Source organism: Callithrix jacchus, chromosome X, assembly GCF_049354715.1.
Source record: "Callithrix jacchus isolate 240 chromosome X, calJac240_pri, whole genome shotgun sequence".
Taxonomy (NCBI): Eukaryota; Metazoa; Chordata; class Mammalia; order Primates; family Cebidae; genus Callithrix; species Callithrix jacchus.
Window position 1 is genome coordinate 124983096 of NC_133524.1, and position 14476 is coordinate 124997571.

General features: G+C 40.1%; 1 pseudogene; it reads right to left on the minus strand.

Annotated features, from left to right (window-relative positions):
• Window positions 1-12597: 12597 nt before the first annotated feature.
• On the minus strand, window positions 12598-14181 carry LOC100413677 (zinc finger, CCHC domain containing 17 pseudogene; annotated as a pseudogene).
• Window positions 14182-14476: the final 295 nt, after the last annotated feature.

Here is a 14476-nt window from a genome sequence, read left to right on the forward strand (position 1 = left end):
ACTTAGCCAAAAATAGAAATGATTGCTCCTTCCTCTGAGCTCCTCCACCTTGGATTATCTGATAACTATCTAATTTCGCCTGATTTTATATTTTTTGTATGCACAGCTTTTATCCCCTTCCTGACTGTAATCACCTTTAGAGCAGATAACATGTCTTTTTTTGACCCTTTGATGCCCCATAGCATCTTGAACTTAGCAAGTACTCAATGCATATTTTAAGTGACTATTAAATCAGATCAGATTAGGAGTATTTCAACTAATTAAAAATGCATTTAGCATTTGATTATTATCCCTAAAGCCAACTGCTTTGTGAACTTAAATAAAGCTCATCCACAGTAATAATTAATTATCAATTATCATAGTGTTGTTTCCCATTTACAAATATTAACCTAGGGAAAAGGGTTTTTCTAAGTTACTGAGAGGAGTAGACACTTTGGTTTTCATTCTAAAACCAAAGCTACAGAATCCATTTCCATATGATCTGCTTAGACAGTGAAGTGATTGCTTCAGGTTTCAGCTGAAACTATATTAGCAACTCAGAGGTATATTTTTAAAACCCTCAGTAGGTGCCCTGGAGCCTTTCTGAGATAAAGAGCTGTAATTTAATTTGCTATTGCATAACCCAGTCACGAAAGGCACAAAGGAGCCCACGTTTTCATTCCTTCATAGTAGACATTTAATTATATGATAATTACTTACAGCTTGCTGCTCGGCTTCTACTTTTATGAAATGTAAATTACACTTCACTCAAAAGTGCAAGATGAGCATTTAAAATACTTCACTAAATGAGTTTAAAGAATTTTCTGACATTTTTTCCCAGGCTAAGAATTAGCAAGGTGATATACCTTTAAAGACACCAGGAAAGTTGAGTTCTTAGTGAATATATGAAAGAGAGAAAAACTTCCAAGAAAAAAATGAATAGTTGTTCTAAGCAAGCTCAATGGCTTCAGTAAAGCGAAAGCCTCCTCTCTCAGAATAAGTCAACCACTTTATTAACTGTGTAGATTCATTGATGGAGTTTTACTGGTAAGGCTAAGGAAAAAACAAAGTGATGACAATGATGAAGATGACACTATTTAAATGACTACATTTGGAAATGAATGCTAAATGTATATTATTTGTCTTTTATAGCATTACTTTCTCCTAACATTAAAATTGACTCCTATTGGAAGTCAAGTGACTAAGAAAATCATTATTATTTCCATGGCTGCATTATGCACTGGAGTAGAAAACACAGTTTGGGGAACCCAAAGCCACAGATGACTCAAAGAAATCATGAAGCATTCTCCTTAAACCTTGTACTTTGTATTCAGAGGCCTTGCCATCATTATTACTAACTCAAACTATACGAGTAATCAGGATTACTTTCCGTGGTATTTGTCTCTGGTGGTTCATTCAATATCTTGACCAAAAAAGTTCAAAGAAAAGAGGAAATGAACAAGAGCCAGAAAGGAAGAGAGGTAACTTACATTTTCATATGGGAAACAAAATATAAAACTTTAAGCAAATTATTTCTCATGATTTGATCAGGAAATCATGAGGAATTCAGGGTCAACTACCACTAACAATCATAGAAGACCTTATGCTTGTAGAGGATTTGTTATTTTCAAAACATTTTCAAACATTAATTCATAGCATGTTAGAGCTAGAAGGAACATTAAAATTCATCCAGTGTCACTCTCTCTTTTAAAGTATTTATTCTATCCTTATAAACTTTTATTGAAATATAAAATACAAAAATGTAAATCTTAATTATACAGATTGATTAATGTTTATAAAGTAAACACACCCATGCTACCATCACCTAGATCAAGACTCAGAGCATTATCAGCATCCCAAAAGTCTCTCTCATGTTTCTCTTGGTCTTCTACCATTATTCTAATTTCTATAACCATAGATTAATTTTGCCTGTGCTTGAACTTGATATAAATTTACTCTCTTTTATCTCTGGCTTCTAATTCAATCTTTTGTATGTGAGATTCATCCATTGTGCTTGGTGTTGCAGTTTTTTTTAATAATTGCTGTATGATATTCCATTTTATGAATATACCACAATTTATTCATTCCAATGTTGATGAACATTTATATTGTTTTTAGTTTGGTGTCATTACAAATAATGCTGCTGTGAACACTTTGCACACGTCTTTTGATGCAAATGTGTGCATATCTGTTGAGTATATACATAGTAATGGATTTATTAGGTCATTGGGTACACATATATTCAACTTTAATTGATAATGCCAGTTTTTCAAAGTAGTTGTACCAATTTACACTCCAATCAACAGCATATGAGGGTTCCACTAGCTCCACTCCTTGACAATACTTGCTGTTGTTGGTCTTTTTAAGGATAACTATCCTGATAAGTGCGTAGTGGTACCTCACTGTAGTTTTAATTTGCATTTTCCTGATGACTAATGATGCTTGCTAAAAATTTCAGTATACTATTTGGTGAAATACCTAATCAAGTCCTTAATTTTTAATTAGGTTACCTGTCACTTTTTATTTATCTATGGGAATTATTTATATATTCTAGACACAAGTACTTTGCCTATTATGTATATTACAAATATTTTCTCCCACTCTAATCTGCTTTTTCATTCTATTAACGATGTTTTAGATTAATATAATTACTTTGTTTCAAAAAAGACCAAGAGACAGGGCTCAAATTACCAATGTGAGGAATTAAATATCAGGAATGAAAAAGGAGGCATCACTACAGATATTGTGTGTTAAAGAAATAAAAAGAAGGCTGGGCACGGTGGCTCACGCCTGTAATCCCAGCACTTTGGGAGGTGGGGGTGAGTGGATCATGAGGTCATGAGTTCAAGACCAGTCTAGCCAAGATGGTGCAACCCTGTCTCTACTAAAAATACAAAAAATTAGCTGGGCATGGTGGCACATGCCTGTAATCCCAGCTACTTGAGAGGCTGAGGGGGAGAATTGTTTAAATCTGGGAGGCAGAGGTTGCAGTGAGCCAAGATTATGCCACTGCACTCCAGCCTGGGTGACAGAGAGAGACTCTGTCTCAAAAATATAAAATAAAATAAAACAGTATAAACAACTTTATGCCAACTCTTTTGCTATGATAATGCATGCATTATCTATTTTAATTGTACAAGTTATCACCATCAAATAAATTTAAAGAATTAAAAATTAGAAAGTGGTTTCTGGTTTGTTACTTCTCAAATATGGAAAGATAGTACTTCGTTTATTCAACATTTGTTTACAACATCTAAATGTCAGATATTTTATGAGAGGATAGGGATATAACAATGAACAAAAAATAACAGTCCTCATTCTCATGGAGCTTACAAACCCACAGGAAAAAAACAAACATTAACAATCACCCTAATAACTCATTGCCATTATGGCAAGTACTACATAGAATAGCTACAGAGTGCTACACATGTGCATAATAAGGGACTATTTAGGGTAGAGGAGCATGAAAAACTTATCTGAAAGAACTACATATAAGCTGAGACTTGAAGGATAGTTATAAGTTTGCTATGTGTAGTGGGTGGAGGAGAAGGGAGGATGAGAAAGGGAAAATTCAGAAAGAATGAGTGCCCCTCCCCATAATACACACACATACATGTGTACATGCACACAGCCTACCTGGTGCAATAAAACCCAAAGATTCAACTGCTCCAGATCAAAGTTAAGAGAACGCTGAGTTCTAAAGCCAAGGCAAAAGGGAACAAAGAGCTAAATTACTGTTCTACAATGGAAGTGGCTCTGAGGTTTGGAAAACAGAGATATAGAAGTACCTAGAGCTTCAAGACAGTATTCTCAAAACAGACAGGATTACTGGAGTTTTACAGATTCTACAAGTAGAGTATATAGACACCCTGTTCCTTGACAGTGCCCAAGGAGGTTACAGAACATCAGAGAAAAATGGCAATATAATATCCAAGAAAGACTAGACTCAAACCAGTTCAGGACTCCCAACCTAGACAGAAACCCCTGTGCCTCAGCTTGGTCCAGAAGCAGCAGAGCTGCTAGCCTTGAAGAGACCATACAGGCTTGAACAATGAGTACGTCAGTGACAACCAGTGTGAAAACTGAGGACCTGAAGACTCCCTGTGACAGTTCAAGATGTTTAGTACTCAACATGGACCTGGAGGCCTCAACAGTGACTGAGATTAAATGTTCTACCAAATCTCTGGGGAGGGTATGGTCTCCGAGCAGACTGAGATGTAGAGAATAAAAGAAATATTTCTTTCTCTCTATATGTTGGGGTAAAATGCATGTCCACTACAAGATTTAATATTGGGAGAAAGTAATGGAATCTACTCTGGGAGAAAGTAGAGAGAGTCTCAAAGAAGTTTGGGCTGACCTATAGGTATCTTTGATTGGTCGTGAGTGGGGATGGAGCAGTTAAAGGTACAGGGCCAGGGAAGACAAATGCTTGCTGAATGAAAGAATGAATGATCTTTGCCATTTTGGGAACCCATTCCAATCTTCAGAAAGTCAATATTTCAATCAGACCTCCTCTTCCACAAGAGGGACCAATAGAAAGTTTGGCTGCCTTACCTTAATCTATTGTTTCCCAGCAATAGAAGTGGGCTGCCTAAGTGGCCGCCAAGGTTGTAGGGGCAAAAATGTGCTTCATGCTTAACTGAAAAAGAAGCAATTCCTTGAGTAATGTGTCATTAGTGACTCCTAAGGTCATTAGGTACAAGAATCAGAATTTGCATAGAAATCATTGCAGGGAACTGTTTCTTCCCCATACCGGTATTGATTTCCCAGCACCATTAGCTGCTTAATGCTACTGCTTTTAATTGATTACTCCAGGAGAGTCCCTCAGTAGCAAGCTTCTTCAATTGAGATGCAAGGACATTCGCTGAATGTGATTCAACAACCCCAATTGACTCTGGAGACCTCTGCCTATCTATAGCATAATCACAGCAGCCTCATACAGTTTAATAAATAACATGGTCCTTCCAAATGCAATACTCAGGCTATAACCTAGTTAAAAATATGAACTTGTCTAGTTCTGTTAACCTGCTAAAAATCAATGATCAAGTCATACATTTGTAAATACATGTACGGGAGTCTGGGAGTTATTTTAAAACTTCTTCTTGTTTCAGTCTCTGAATATGTATGAAGACTCTGCAATGCCTGAGTTAACTCTCCTGCCTTAGCAAATAGTTGAGTGGCTATAGCTAGAATCTACTTTGCCTAACTAGGTATATCACAGCATTCAGAACACCATTGTCACTACCAAGAACTAGAGAAGTTGGTAAGTGTTGGGTTAAAAGCATACTGAAGCAAAGACAGCCCAGGGAGCACTTCAATAATTTACCCAATTCCCCAGCTTTTTTTTTTTGAGACAGGTCGTCACTTGTTGCCCAGGCTGGAATGCAGTGGTAGTGGTATGATCTCAGCTCACTGCTCCTTGACCTCCCAAGTTCAGGAGATCCTCTCCTACCTCAGACTGCTGAGTAGCTGGGACTACAAGAGTGTGCCACCACACCCAGCTAATTTTATTTATTTTTTTATCATTATATTTTAAGTTCTGGGGTACATGTGCAGGTCATGCAGGATTGTTACATAGGTATACACATGCCATGGTGGTTTGCTACATTCATCCCCCCGTCATCTACATTAGGTATTTCTCCTAATGTTATCCCTCCCCTAGCCCCCCACCCCCAATAGGCCCAGTGTGTGATGTTCCCCTCCCTGTGTCCATGTGTTCTAATTGTTCAACACCCACTTATGAGTGAGAACATGTGATGTTTGGTTTTCTGTTCTTGTGTCAATTTGCTGAGAATGATGGTTTCCAGCTTCATCCATGTCCCTGCACAGGACATGAACTCATCCATTTTGTATGGCTGCATAGTATTCCATGGTGTATATGTGCCACATTTTGTTTATCCAGTCTATCAGTGATGAGTATTTGGGTTGTTTTTTTGTAGAGACAAGGTCTCACTGTGCTGCAAAGACTTGTCTTGAACTCTTATGTTCAAGCGATCTCCTTGCTTTGGCCTCTCAAAGTGGTGGGATTACAGGCATAAGTCACCATACCTGGCCAGCTTTTTGAGTTCTGATTCACTTTTCTCCTCAATATTGCCCTCAGGAAAAAGGATCTTGTTCATCAGTTCAATCCAATTGACCAAATACAGTGTGCCTTGGTAGCATTGACAGAAATGTCACCCACAAATTCAGATGCACAAAAATGTTTTTCTAGTATCTCAGTCTATTTTGAGGCCCCATTCCTCCAAGTAGTATAAAACTTAACTCCAGTCAATTCAAGTGCTCCCCATAATCTCTAGGATTGTGGCCAAGAAAAGCAGAAAGCGTTTGATCTTTAGTTGCCTGCTGTTGTTCGCCCTGGAATCCACTGAGAGGTGCATTGTCATGTGTGGCCTTGGTTATCTCTATACAGGTGTTCCAGGGATATTCAAATTCCACCCAGACCTCAGTTGCAGATGTACTCAGATTACTGCTGTGCCTCCTTAACCTTGAGTTTAAGTTCTCTCAGGTCTCGGGATCTCCTTGTGGGTATTTAGAAAACACTCAGTTCTTCCAATACCTCACCAGAGTCTAGGGAATTGTGAGGTGATCTCAAGCCCTGTCTCCTGAGTCAGGAGTCGACACTACTGCTCTGGTGTCAGCCTAGGTTCAGGAGAACTGTTCAAAATCCTCTATGTGGGACGAGGCAAGGAATAGTCTCATCTGCTCTCAGATTTTTCTACTCCCATGCCCCATTGAGGATTGTATTATTAATATTTCTTCAATTTGGGTCTTGGACCGCAATATTGTGTTATAGCACCTCTGTTAAGGGACTCAGTAAGGATTCACTCTTTAGTTCTAATTCTCACTTTTCTCATACAGACAAAATCTTCATCTAGTTTGGGGAAGAGGAAAACAGGCTTTAACTTATCCTTTATCCTTCAAATCTAGTGTGTATGTCATGAAACGCATTTTCTGGGTTCTTTAGGACTTGGGCCTTTGAAGCTCAAAAGCTCTAGTTCCTGAAATTCTAAATAGGCTTTTAAAACTCAAAGGCTGTGAATTTACTTTTTTTCTGCTGTAACAGCCTTTCTCTTAGGTGATGAATGTGTTTGCTGAATGTGGAAAGGGCTAGGTATAAGCACACACAGAGACACACAAACACAGCATAATTTATTAAAACATTATCTCAACATTTTCCTATATATTAAGGCCATGGTAGAAACTAGAAGAAGCACAGGAAAAGACACAATCCATGTGCTAAAGACAGTTTAGCTTCATTATGGAGACTACAATTTATGTAACTGAGACACTCAAAAAATATATCATTACATATAATCCAAGCATAGCTTAAGTGATACACTAAATGCCGTAAAGAAGTCAAATAAGAGGGCTATCAATATGAACCATAGGGGTCAGAGACAATCTTTTCACAGAAAATACTGACCTGAAAGGAGGAGGGGGAAAGGAGAAGGTAATCAATAATTCTATTTTGAAAACTTTGCTCCCCGCAAGTGTCATGTCCCTTATGAAAAAAAAAAATTTTATGGTATTTTCACTGTCCCTCTGTGGTTTTGATGACAAAAACCTATTCATGTCTTTCAAAACCTAATGTACCCAAGAGCTCAATTCACTTATTCAACACATACTCATTAAACACCTATCATATGCTGAGCCCGGTGCTAAGTAGCATTAGGGCTATTTGCATAGACCAAGAGCAACATGGATCTTTTACCAAGTGGAAACCATATAACAAGCAATGTCATGTAGAGCAGTGGTTCCCACACTTGAGTGGGCCTCAGAATCACCTGGAGGACCTGTTAAAACACAAAGTGCTGGGCCTCACTTGCATGGTTTCTAATTCAGTAAATCTGAGGCAGTACCTGAGAATTTGCATTTCTAATGAGTTCCTAAGTGAGGCTGATGCTGCCGGACTGGCAAAAACCACTGGCTTGATGGTTAAGAACCCACAGGATTTATAGTCAGCCAGATCTGGGTTTGAATCCCACCTCTGGCACTTATTAGACATGCAACCCTTAGTACATTATTTAGCTGATTGGAGCCTTGAGCTCTTTAAACTGTAACACTTGATACAATAAGATTCAACAATTTTTTTGAGATATACTGTGTGTCTAGGTACATGGGAAATAGCAATGAATAAATAGACACAAACCCTGTGAGGGTTCCAACCACTAAGCACAATCACCAAAAGTACTGTATGATTAGCACTGTGATCAGAACTGTGAAGAAGAAGGGCAGGGAGGGGGCTATGAGAAAAGAAAACAAGGAAACTTTATCCAGACTGAATGATCAAAGAAGACACTATTGAAGCTGGCTGATGCCCGAACCATAAGCAGGAGGGCCTGGGCTCATTAGGAGAGGTGGTGGGGTAGGGCTGCTAGTGTTTGGAGCTGCTTGATAGGCAAGGGATGGTGTGGCTGATGGTAATGTGTGGGCCTTTAAGTGTAGCTAACTGGGACTGGTGGAGAGATGGGGCAAAGGGGAGCATGGGTTATAGAATGGGTGGACGAGGTTGGCGATGGTGGGTGGAGCTAGAGGGTATGGTGATATGCATGACAGTGGGGAATTGTGGTGAAATGATCAGGATATTGGGGAGGTAAAGCCTGATGAAAGTTGTGCATAGGAGGTGGTGAGCTCACTGGTCATGTTAGGCAAGGATAGTGGGTATGACTTGTAACTGTAAATGATGGTGGTCAGTGGAACCATTATAAAGAATAAGGGGTCATTTCTTTAGGCAAAGAAATCAGAGAAGATCTTCCTGATGTTGTGACATTTAAATTGAGACCGGAAGGATGAAAAAAGAGGTAACATACACTCTGAGGAGAAGGAATCACAATGTGCAACAGCTTTGAGAGACAGTAGAGAGCTGAGGATTTTATAGAAAACCAGTGCAGCTAGAGTGCTGCGAATGAAAGGAGAAATGGTGGGAGATGAGTCTAAAAAGGCAGGCAAGAGCCAAACCATGCAGAACATTCTAGAAATTGATAATGCATCTGGTCTTTATCCTAAGAGCAACTAGAACAATGCAATCAGCTTAGAGTATTCAAAAGCTCACTCTGGCTATGTTATGAATAATAGGCTGGAAGAGGCCACCAGTCAGGAAGAGTTTGAAGAAAACAATTAATTCAGCAATGCGGCACTGAGTCATATTTTTCTACTGACACAGAACATATGTACCGCCACAATTGGAGCCCTTCCATGTCTTTCCTCCCCAGTGTCTGATTCCTTGCCTGGTATCCTAGTAGTGCAACTAGATTTCCCACACACACAAAAAAACCTGTTTACTAATCTGAATCTGGAACTGAATCCCTAATACCCACTGCCTAGTGTTTGGAGCTGCCACTGCCTAGGCATTACCCAATGCCCAATACCCACTGAATCATCATTCCTTGATAATTCATCAGCTGCTAATCTGGACTCTGGCAATTGCCAATTACTTGGATGGCCATTGGTTAACTGCCTCACTTCTGCTTGGCCAATAGCCAGGTTCTTGGTTCAGTTTGTCACTGTGGATACTTATTCTCACATTTTACCTGCTCTTATCCCTCTTAGGTCTAATATGATTCTCAACCTATTTTTGGAGTCAAACAACCATGTACTCAAGCCTGCAATAACAAAATCATTAAACCCTATAATTAAATCCTTAAATCCTTGTGTTAGTCCATTTTGTGTTACTATAAAGTAATACCTGAGACTGGGTAATTTATAAACAAAAGAGGTTTAATTGGCTCACAGTTCTGTAAGCTGTACAAGCATGGCATCAACATCTGCTTGGGTTCTGGTGAGGGCCTCAGGAAGCTTACAATCATGGTGGAAGGCAAAGCAGGAGCAGGCAAAGTATGTCACATGGTGACAGCAGAAAGAGAGAAAGCAGGGAGGTTTCAGACTCTATTTAATAATCAGATCTCATGCGAACCAACTGAGCAAGAACTCTCTTATCACCAAGAGGATGGTGCTAAGTTATTCATGAGGGAGCTGCCCCAATGATTCAATCACCTCCCATCAGGCCTCACCTCCAACATTGGGAATTACATTTCAAAATGAGATTTCGAGGGGACAGACATCCAAACCATATCATACTTGTCCCAGCCTCAGACTTCTCCTGACCGAGGGAAACTTCCTGAATTCCTAGGTCTTGTCTATTTTACTGTGGCCTGTTCCACCAGCCCTTGTTCTAATAGCAGATATTGCCAAAGGGCTAGAACATCATTTAATAATAAACATGGCCTGGAAATTGAGACCATATCATGTTTTGACATTTGAAAATTTGATGTGGATTATTTGATATTCTTGGGCTCTTGTGATTATGTGACTTAGGCCTGGTAAACAAGTCATAGGTGCTCCTTTACAGTACCTGGGCTCACTCGTCCAGTTCCTAAGAAGTCAGCACTCACATTTGGATGGATTTGCCTAGGGGTCCTGATAGCATAATAAATGAATTTGTTAAATGTCCTAGGCTACAGGTCCTTTCTTGGACTGTATCACTGAATTGACTCTGAGGCAAGGGACTTGAGAAACAGAAAATCCCTCCTTTCTTAGTTGCTCAAAGATCATATTAGTCATGTAGATCTGACATGCATCTCTAAAGGCCCAACTGATCAGATCCATGCTTCTCATTTTCACCAAACTACAAGTGGATATGGAGCCGGGGGCTACTAATGGGTTCCCAGACCCTCATTTTTCTGGGCTTTTGTTGCAGTGCTCTGGGAGTGGGATCAGAGGTAGGGAAAAGCAAGTGATGGAAGATGTTTGTTGTAGACACAGAGCGCGGGTTTCACGATTTTAGATACTTCATCTGTAAATCTGCTAATTCTTTTTTTTTTAAATTTTGTATTTTTTTCATTGCATTTTAGCTGTTGGGGTACATGTGCAGAACATGCAAGATAGTTGCACAGGGCAGTGTGTTCTGCTGCCTTCCTCCCCTTCATCCACATTTGGCATTTCTCCCCAGGCTATCCCTCCCCAGCTCCTCCCCCCGCACTGTCCCTCCCCTATTCCCCCCAATAGACCCCAGTGTGTAGTACTCCCCTCCCTGTGTCCATGTGTTCTCATTTTTCATCACCCACCTATGAGTGAGAATATGTGGCATTTCATTTTCTGCTCTTGTGTCAGTTTGCTGAGAATGATGTTCTCCAGATTCATCCATGTCCCTACAAACGACACGAACTCAACATTTTTGATTGCTGCATAATATTCCATGGTGTATATGTGCCACATTTTCCCAATCCAGTCTATCATCAATGGGCATTTGGGTTAGTTCCATGTCTTTGCTATTGTAAACAGTGCTGCAATGAACATTTGTGTGCATGTGTCCTTATAGTAGAACGATTTATAGTCCTTTGGATATATACCCAGTAACGGAATTGCTGGGTCAAATGGAATTTTTATTTCTAGGTCCTTGAGGAATCACCACACTGTCTTCCACAATGGTTGAACTAATTTACACTCCCACCAACAGTGTAAAAGTGTTCCTATTTCTCCACATTCTCTCCAGCATCTGTTGTCCCCAGATTTTTTGATGATTGCCATTCTAACTGGCATGAGATGGTATCTCAATGTGGTTTTGATTTGCATCTCTCTGATGACCAGTGATGATAAGCATTTTTTCATATGATTGTTGGCCTCATGTATGTCTTCTTTTGTAAAGTGTCTGTTCATATCCTTTGCCCATTTTTGAATGGGCTTGTTTTTTTTTTTTTTTTTTCTTGTAAATCTGTTTGAGTTCTTTGTAAACTCTGGATATCAGCCCTTTGTCAGATGAGTAAACTGCAAAAATTTTTTCCCATTCTGTTGGTTGCGATTCACTCTAGTGACTGTTTCTTTTGCCGTGCAGAAGCTGTGTAGTTTCATTAGGTCCCATTTGTCTATTTTGGCTTTTGTTGCCAATGCTTTTGGTGTTTTGGTCATGAAGTCCTTGCCTACTTCTATGTCCTGAATGGTTCTTCCTAGATTTTTCTTCTAGGGTTTTTATGGTGCCAGGTCTTACGTTTAAGTCTTTAATTCATCAGGAGTTAATTTTAGTGTAAGGTGTCAGGAAGGGGTCCAGTTTCTGCTTTCTGCACATGGCTAGCCAGTTTTTCCAACACCAATTATTAAACAGGGAATTCTTTCCCCATTGCTTGTTTTTGTCAGGTTTATCAAAGATTGTATGGTTGTAGATATGTTGTGTTGCCTCCGATGCCTCTGTTCTGTCCCATTGGTCTATATCTCTGTTTTGGTACCAGTACCATGCTGTTTTGATTACTGCAGCCTTGTAGTATAGTTTGAAATCTGATAGTGTAATGCCTCCCGCTTTGTTCTTTTTGCTTAGAATTGACTTGGCTATGCGGGCTCTCTTTTGGTTCCATATGAAGTTCATGGTGTTTTTTTCCAGTTCTGTGAAGAAGGTCATTGGTAGCTTGATGGGGATAGCATTGATTCTGTAAATTACTTTGGGCAATATGACCATTTTCACAATATTGATTCTTCCTAACCATGAACATGGAATGTTTCTCCATCTGTTTGTGTCCTCTCTTATTTCGTTGAGCAGTGGTTTGTAGTTTTCCTTGAAGAGGTCCCTTACGTTCCTTGTGAGTTGTATTCCTAGGTATTTTATTCTTTTTTTTTTTTAAACCAAACACATTTCCATTTAGCGACAGGAATTTAAGCAGGGACCTGAAGTGGAATCAACTGATTCACAGAGGAATAAATACAAAGTAGAACAATGATCTTGGCTTCAGCTGTCTGGTTCAGTGGTCTGCTGGAATGCAATATACAAGTGACACTGCAGATTTTTTTCTAGCTGTGGTGACCACTGGATGTCACTTCTAGCATAGCAGAACTATGTTAGGAGGAATGGGAAAAGTGAGCACCACTTCTCACCATGTTCTGCCTCTTGCTGCCAGTCTCTCTCTGCTCCCATGTTGGATGCAGCAGAGATCACCCACCAATTGGCCCAGAACAGACCAATAGGAAGGGTCCAATCACTCTTCTCCAACTACAGCCAGATTCACCTCCACAACAGTCTCTGGCTCTAGCCTGGATTCTTACAGGAATCCAGCTCCGGCAGTGGCAGCTGGAGAGGATAATGGAACCTCCCGCTGAATGAAGGAAGTTGGGTGAATGAATGGGTGAGCTGCAGGGTTCACTTGCAAAGGGGCCAGGAGTGATAAGGAAATAACAACTCATTCAGGCAGCTGCTTCTGACCGCTAACTCCCAAACCTGCCTGTTGTAAGAGGGGAAGCCATCTCCATGGAAGCAAAGTTAATGGGGTGGGAGGCTATATTCTCACTATTGAGTGTTTCCAGGAGCCTCAAAGCACAAGGCTCCTGGTTTCTTACTTTCAACCACCCCACACTCTTTCTACTCTCACTCCTTGTGTTTCTTCTTGTGCTTCTTCTTCTTTTTCTTCTTCTTTGCTGCCTTGCTGTCTTTTGATGTGTGCCTTGCCCTCTTGCCTGTTTCACTCTCAGAGTCTGAGCTGTCAGAAACAGACGACTTCCTGTCTCTATGTTTCTTTTTCTTCTTCTCCTTCTTTCTTTTTCTAGAAGAATTCCTTGTGGGGTTGGGCTTCTCAAACTCTGCTGACTTTGGCTCTTCCTTTTCCTCTTCCTCATCAGGTATCAGAGAATATTTAGTCCCACCTGGTTGCATGAAACAATCTTTTGCAAAGTGGCCTTTACAGCCACACTTCTTGCAAGTAGTGTTCAAAACAGCCTCAAGGGTGATCTTCTGCCCAGTGTAATCCTGGAAGGACCGCCTCCGCCTCTCTTCTTGCTCAATGATAATGTTGTTGGGATCAAGGTCTTTCCCAGTCCCTTGGTTGACAACTTTCATGGAGAGGGATACTGTTATCCTATCATTTTTCATCTCTCGGCCAATAAGCTTCACCCATACTTTGTCTCCGACATCTACTATCTCAGAGGGCTTATCCACCCGACAGGATGACATATGAGTTCGATGGACCAGACCTTGTTTCCGACAGCCTGGGATTTTGATAAAGGCTCCATAGTCTGTCACCATAGCAACCTCTCCATGGAAAATAGTGTAGAGAGCAGGCAATTTTTCCATGGTCTCGGGCCTTCCTGAATTCATCTCTAATATTCTATGGCTCCTCCATTTCTCTTCTATTAAAGCTAATAAAAGTGTCTAGGCATCAGCTCCTGGTCCCCAAATCGCGGCGTTGAAGTAAACGCCGAACCCAGTCAGCCTGCGTGTTTCCACCCCAGTATTTTATTCTTTTTGTAGCAATTGTGAATGGCAGTTTGTCCTTGATTTGGCTCTCTTTAAGTCTGTTATTGGTGTATAGGAATGCCTGTGATTTTTGCACATTGATTTTATATCCTGAGACTTTGCTGAAGTTGCTTATCAGTTTCAGGAGTTTTGGGGCTGAGACGATGGGGTCTTCTAGGTATACTATCATGTCGTCAGCAAATAGAGACAATTTGGCTTCCACCTTTCCTATTTGAATACCCTTTATTTCTTTTTCTTGCCTGATTGCTCTGGCTAGAACTTCCAGTA